This window comes from Toxorhynchites rutilus, chromosome 3, assembly GCF_029784135.1.
Source record: "Toxorhynchites rutilus septentrionalis strain SRP chromosome 3, ASM2978413v1, whole genome shotgun sequence".
Lineage (NCBI taxonomy): Eukaryota > Metazoa > Arthropoda > Insecta > Diptera > Culicidae > Toxorhynchites > Toxorhynchites rutilus.
Genome location: NC_073746.1, coordinates 154132812 through 154140518, shown reverse-complemented (window position 1 = coordinate 154140518; position 7707 = coordinate 154132812).

Here is a 7707-nt window from a genome sequence, read left to right as displayed (position 1 = left end):
AATTACATAAAAAAAATGTTTTCCTTAAAAAAGTGAAATTCATGTGTGACTCCTTACGGAATTTCATAGATTGCAGTTGTGAAAATAAATGAAAAGATTCATTTTCTAATAATTATATTTTTGTAAAGCAAATTGTTCCATGATATCGTTTTTATTACACATCCATGCATGCATTACGCCTATTAAGCTTAAGGCCTCTTTTGTGGCTAACTTCTGACTACCTAGCTCGTTCGCCATGGACAAAAACAGGTGGTAGTCACTTGGTGCAAGGTCCGGACTATACGGCAGATGCAAAAGAACCTCCCATCCGAGCTCCCGGAGCTTCTGGCGCGTCACCAAAGAAGTGTGTGGCCTGGCGTTGTCCTGATGGAAGACAATGCGGTCTCTGTTTATCAAAGATGGCCTCTTCTTCATGAGTGCTACCTTCAAGCGGTCCAGTTGTTGGCAGCACAGGTCCGAATTGAGCGTTTGGCCATAGGGAAGCAGCTCATAATAGATTATTCCTTGACAATCCCACCAAACACACAGCAGAACCTTCCTGGCCGTTAATGAGGGCTTGGCCACCGTCTGAGCCGCTTCAGCGGGCTTCGACCACGACCGTTTGCGCTTCACGTTGTCGTAAGTGACCTACTTTTCATCGCCAGTTACCATCCGCTTCAGAAACGGGTCGATTTTGTTGCGATTCAGCAGCGATTCACATGCGTCGATACGGTCAAAGATGTTTTTTTGCGTCAACGTGTGTGGCACCCATACATCAAGCTTCTTTGTGAATCCAAGCTTCTTCAAATGGTTAATAACGGTTTGATGACTTATCCCCAGCTCTTGGCCGATGCTACGGCTGCTACTATGCCGGTCTTTCTCGGCTAATTCAGCGATTTTGTCGCAATTTTCGACGACAGGCCTTCCGAAGCGTCGCGCATCTTCGACGACCTCTACACCAGAAAGAAAACGTTGAAACCATCGTTGTGCGGTGGAAATGGAAACTGTATCGGGTCCATAAACTGCACAAATTTTATTGGCAGCTTGAGATGCATTTTCGCCTTTGTCATAGTAGTACTGTAAAATATGTCGGATTTTCTCTTTATTTTGCTCCATATTTGCGACACTATAACTCACGAACGACTTAACCAAACAAAACACTGTCAAGGACTATATTATAGCGCGCAAAAATACCTTTCCAACAAGCTATAGTATGACTCGATACAATGAATACAACTAGAACTACGCGCTTACAACGACACCTCGCGGAAATACCGCAGGACTTTTTTGACAGCCTAATACAACCCCAGCACAACATCACGATGGGCAAATGTAGTTAGAATGGGAGGAGGAGAGTTGTGGTGAAATTAAAGAGATGCCAGCTATCATCGTCGGAGAGAACGATGTCCGCGAAGCCTCACGTTCCTGAGGAACTGAGCAGCAGCGGGCCCCGGTGGTGTTTAAAACTTCTGGCACAAGAACAGCAGAATATCCACAGACAGCAAATTTCACATAACAACATGTTCCGTAATGGATTTTTAGTCGAATGAGAGTCAAATGCCTTCTTTCTTGTAAAAAAAACACTTTTCCGAAAAACTCGTCATGCCAATTTTAATCAAAACAGTCGATCCCCGTGCAGTGCTACATTTATAACAGCAATTTTGTTTTAGAACTACACATCATGTACTTAGAAGTTCTGTTTAAAACTCTCGTCAAATATCTAAATTCATAAAATCAAACACAAATCAAATCAATAGTTAAAACTCAACATTTTAATTGTTGATTACAAGGATTTCCCAATAGTGTCCTTTATCTTCAGGAATCAAGGGACAAATCTTCTTGACGATGTTTACTTATCTCACTTGCTGAATTTCTCTTTCGGATGAATTGAAGCTGAGTGATTGAATGGTAAATGTCGGATTTGGTGAACAGCTGCACTCTTCTAAACTCTCCTTCGAAACGCATCTTATAACAAAACTCAAAACATCCTCGCGTAAACTTTATTTGCTTCACATCGGATAATTTCGGACGGCATTATCTTGTTTGACATGGATGTTTTCAATTGCATTTTAGATTGAAAGAAACATGGTGCTGGCCATAATTATTACAATCGGGTTCTCAACTACGTTAGCCTGCTCGACGCATGCTACAAAGTCGAAAAATGTGTAGAACTTTTCTCCTTGATGCTTCCTCATGCTCCGCTCAACGGCGACATTTTGGAGAAAATAATTGGAAACAGATTCTCGCATACTTTGATGGATGAACGCCAATCGGTTGCGATTAAAATTTGCTGTTTCCACAACAAACTGGCGTTGGTAGCACAGGTTAAATGAAACTGCATTTTTTTCAAAAATCAAGCCGATGACCGATGTTTTTCCATCAATTGAACACAATTTGTATAGATCAGATTTTCGTAATGTGCGCGTATGTTGATTATACATGCAATTTTGCGAAAAGTCTCGTACTGAAAATTCTTCTCTCTGACGCTTGCGTCACTTCGCGAAATTACGGCAGTACAACTACGTGGCCCGCTTTATCCATCGACAACTGGTGCTCCAATTTGGTCTATTGGAAGAGAACGGACCAAACTACCGGTACCTGCCTGCACCTGTCCGTCTAACCCTTGGTCAGGACTAAACAGCACGAACACTCTGATACTTGCATCCCGCAGAGTCCCTATTTGGCAATCAGTAGTTCGGGGACCGGTGAAAATTTTGGCTGGGTTTGCCGAGCCAAGAAGTGAGATAAGTCTACCAAAAAGTTAAACGCACACAAGCAGTACACCCATACACAAAGTAAAATAAAGTTTATTCTCAATTGGAAAAAACGTCCTTTAAAATTGGGATGAATTTTCTGCAGTAATATTTCTTGTCCCATTTTTTTTAAAGGCTCATTAGCATTTTAGCAGTAACAAGAGCTGAATTTTAATCGTGTACATGTCACATGTTTATCATATCTATAATTAGCACATTACACAGTTGCCATTTTTTCGGCATAGAGTATTCCCTTCTATATCATTGCATATGGTACATTACATCACACAGTAGCCATTTAGGCGTAAGAGTCTTCCTTCTGATCTTCCATTATCCAGTTAGACCACGAACAGCGGAGACAGCTGATTGATCATTGTTGAGTTATTTATAGAACAGCAGCCCGATGTGTTTATCAAAGCAGAGCAGTTGTATGAATGAATCGATCTTATTTCGACCGTGCTAGGATCTCCATCGCTGATGATTGTTGCGTGGACGTAGTTATTCTGTAACAACACAAAGATGGTCAATGAGGGCCCTGAGTTTTGAACTCACGATCGATCGCTTTCTAAGCGAACGCGCAACCAATGTTGCTACGGAGACCCCTTGCAGTAATTATTTCAAATGAACGAATTTATGTAAGGTACACCGGGGCAGATTGAAACGGTTTTTCCGAAAATCAACTTGAAAATTATCCTAAACAATCACTAAATCACTAAATTGAAGTTTGTTTGCAGCATATACAAGGTATGACAGATGTCTTTTGATAAAAATAGAAATTCACACTGAATGTTTCGAAAAATATCGGTTTTCAAAATTTTTAGTTTTCACATGCATTGTTTCAACTTGTCCCATAGAGCGGGGTAATTTGAAACGCGAAATATCATGAGTTTAAAGTGCGGTCTTGCTGCTCGAACTATCTACAACTGATTTATGAAACACTAAATTGGCGCAATTACATAAAAATAGCTGGAAAAAGGGCTTTTTGGTACACGTGAGATGTGGGGGACTAGGAATTAATATACGGAACAATAACATCAGGAATACGAGTAGTGTGGGCGGTATGCCAGAGTGGGACGTGGAAAGAGTTACGACCTCTCTTTTTTGTTTTTTTTTGTGATGGCAGCGGCTGTAAGTTGAGGTGATATTCTTTTTTAGTGTTCTGACGGGCGCCAGTGTATGTTGCGGTATTGAGTGTGTAATTGTGTCTACGGTGTGTCTCAGATATGGAAGCATAACGATCCCGAATATTTTCAAGAGTGTTTAAGTGTAGACTTACATGAAGAGCGGTTTTGAAGCGGCAGAGTGTGCAGTGATGCCAGATAATTTTTTTTATACATACTTCATTTAAATTATTTCTTGATTTGTTTAACTTTTAATTTTTCAATTCTTAAATTCTTTAAATATATAATTTTTTTTTATTAATTCTTCAGTTCTTCAGGTTTTTACTACTTTAAATGTTTAATTATACATTTTTTCATTCGTTTACTTTTTCTTTCTTTCATTGTTCCATTTTTTCATTCATTCATTCTTCCATTTTTTATTCTTTCACTCTTTCACTCTTTTATTCTTTCATTCCGTCGTCTCGATTGGAGTTCTATGAAACGAACCCGTGATGTGTGATTGAATATGTCATCGGGTCAATATTTTTTAAGGATTTTATAGAAGGAGCGTTTGAAATTCGATAATGAGTACGCATAATGAATAACACAATACATCACCGATTTGTTTAGAAGAGTTATCTCGGTTACCTTCTCAGGTTTCCGACATGTAACTGTTAGCTGTCGTGATTGGATTGGCGGCTGAAAAAAGAACCTGTATTTATGAATATTTAGTCGGTCTAATCAATTTACAGGTTTTCCTTCTCAGGATACCTAAAGAAAACATTTTCGCAATTTGTTTCGACGAATAAAGTTCGTTAAAATAATCACATCACTTGCCACAGTGAATCCTGATTTTCCTTAACCGTTCCCACTAACAACTATCCCATCCATGATAAACGCTAGGGAACCACGCTATAGAGGCGACCCTTCTGGCCTTCGGGCGGCGAATATCATACTAACATTCCTTCCCTTCCCCTGGTGACTGTAAGGACGTGGCCGGCGTCGCTATTGACCATTCAAAGCTCGAATCACCGAAAATTGCACAACGAGAATGATTTGCTAGTCCCAAGCGTCATTCTGTGTGTTCTTTGTGCAATTTGGTTGGTTCAGGTCAATCACGGAGAGCAACTACGAATTGTACAGTCTACCCAAGCTCAAGAAACAATAACATCAGGAATACTATTTTAGACGCTTTCATGTCAGAGTAGAGCCACTCAAAACGTGGTTTATGGGGTCATTCAAATATTGATATATTACGTAACGCATTGAAGAAGGGAGGAAGGAGGGGTAGAAACTTGTTTAGAAATAAATCCAAATAAGTCTAAACGTTTTTATACAAATGACCATTTGTTACATGTTATGTAGGGAAGAGAGAGTCTAAAATAGTAAAAAATGCGTCACGTAATATTTGAACGATTCCTACTTACAAAATCAACAAATTTGACTTGTCTCATGTCTGTGTATTCATTAATTACGTAGAACCTATTGAAAACCGAAACATGAATGATTCTCTTTTTTTTAAATTTATCATGATTCATTCATACAGCAATCACCGACAAATTACGTCCGGCATCTGCAGCAAAGTTTAAAGAATAGTCGATTTTAACTGGTTTCAAGATACCCCAGGATTGAAAAAAACATGGGATGAGTTGAAATGCTCAGAACTAGACGGAAAAAGATTTCTCAGGTTATTTTTCAAAACCACTACATTTGATTATTCCTATTCGATTACCTGACGTGCAATTCTGACGATATTTTTTGAAAAAATGCAGTGTTTTTGGACCGATTGAGTCAGCACGCAAAATGTTTGCTTTGATTTCACAAACGAGGAAAGATAAACAAAGCCAAGTGTTCGAAAAATAGAGCAGCAACTTTGATAATTGTTCATGGCTTTTGAAAGCAACCGCATGATAAGGTTTTGGTATCAAATGATATCTTATTTTATTCAATAAATTCGATTTAAAACAAATACGTGCGAAAAGTACATAACCTTGGTTTACAGATTGGTCGTTAATGGGATAATAAATGAAATCAGAAACAAGGAGTGACATATCCCCCGCGTAATGAAATGATTTGACTATTATAATACAGGTAATCATGAAAACATTCCATTCGAAACATTTCAAAAATGTTTCTGATATAAAACGGGGAGAAAACTGTTGTTATCGAAAACTGCTATACTCTCCCGACTGATAATTCGACATGATCAACATTGGGCCTGGTTCTCGAATACGCTTCACGGTGTAAACGAAATGAACGGCAAGTCATTGAACTACATTTTACGAGTTAGTGAAGCGTACAGGATAAGAATGGGTTCTCAAGCAGAATGAGCACTTTTCAAAGAAAAATTATTAATGAAAATTAACTTCGCCGTATCAAATTTGTGTTCAATGTGAATGGAAAACTTTGTTTTCTTCACTTGGTCAAATAATCTCATACCAAAATATTATCTGAAGTTAATTTTGTATTACGATGATAGTTTTAGTGGGAAACTAATTTCGTATCCAGATGTCGACACCGTACCGTTGTCGTCTCGGATACAATTCATTTCGTTTCCACCGTGAAGTGTATTCAAGAATCCGGCCCATTATATGGATCAAGAGAAAACAGTTCTAGTGATTATAAAAAAAAGCTCTGTAATAAAAGGACGCTAAAAATGACATTCATAGAATACATGCCTACAAAATTACCACAAATCGTTGGTGATGAAGCGCGGAGATCGACGCATTGGTTGGCAATCTTCGATCCTCACATGATCCAATGCTGCAATATCTATTGTAGATAAATATTTAGCGAAACCACATCCGCTGAGAATAAGCGACCCTTTGCTTTAGTGGAATGAAAGGAAATCTATCTCTCCGCGGCTCTACCATTTTTTTTTAAATTCACCACATGAGCGAGTTTTTCCGGAAGCAGGACAAGTTTGTAGTGAAAGATGTAGTAGACTTTCAACAGATAACATTGAAAAGATAATTATAAATAAATAAAAGTAAAAAAGATTATCGTGATGGAAATATATTGGGTTGGGGAAAAAGAAATGTCGTATATTGTCAATATATGGTAACACTTAAACATATCTTGTGTTGTACTTATCGCATTGGCTATTTGAAGACGACAATCTGTTCTACAAGTGTCATTTGGACAGTGTTGTGATTGTCCTTTTCAGTCTCAAGTTATAGCGCTCAAAAATGGAGTCCACCAAGCAAGAAATTCGCCATATTTTACGTGTTTACTACCTGCGAGGTAAAACTGCAACAAAGGCGGCCGAAAAAATCGTGTAGTTTATGGACTGTAACGATTCGCACAGCGCAGCGTTGGTTTGATCGATTTCGTTCTGGTATAGTGGCTGTCGAAGATACACCCCGTGCTGGTAGGCCAATCGTCGTGGAAACCGATAAAATCGGTCGATTGGCCAGGAACTGGGTATAGACCATAAAACCGTTTGGAACCATGTGCAGAAGATTGGAAAAAAGCTGGATGTATGGGTGCCACACAAGTTAACGCAAAAAAATCTTTTAGACCGAATCAACGCCTGCGATGCACTGCTGAAACGGAACGAACTCGACCCATTTTTGAAGAAGATGGTGACTGATGATGAAAAGTGGATCACGTACGACAACCTAAAGCGAAAAAAGTCGTGGTCGAAGCGCGGTGAGCCGGCCCAAACCATCGCCAAGCCCGGATTGACGACCAGGAAGGTTTTGCTGTGTGTTTGGTGGGAATGGAAGGGAATCATCCACTATGAGCTGCTCAACTATGGCCAGACCCTCAAATCGGTTCTCTACTGTGAGCATCTTGACCGTTTGAAGCAGGCGATTGACCAGAAGCGGTCAGAAATGATCAATAGGAATGGTGTTGGTTTTTCACCAGGGCAA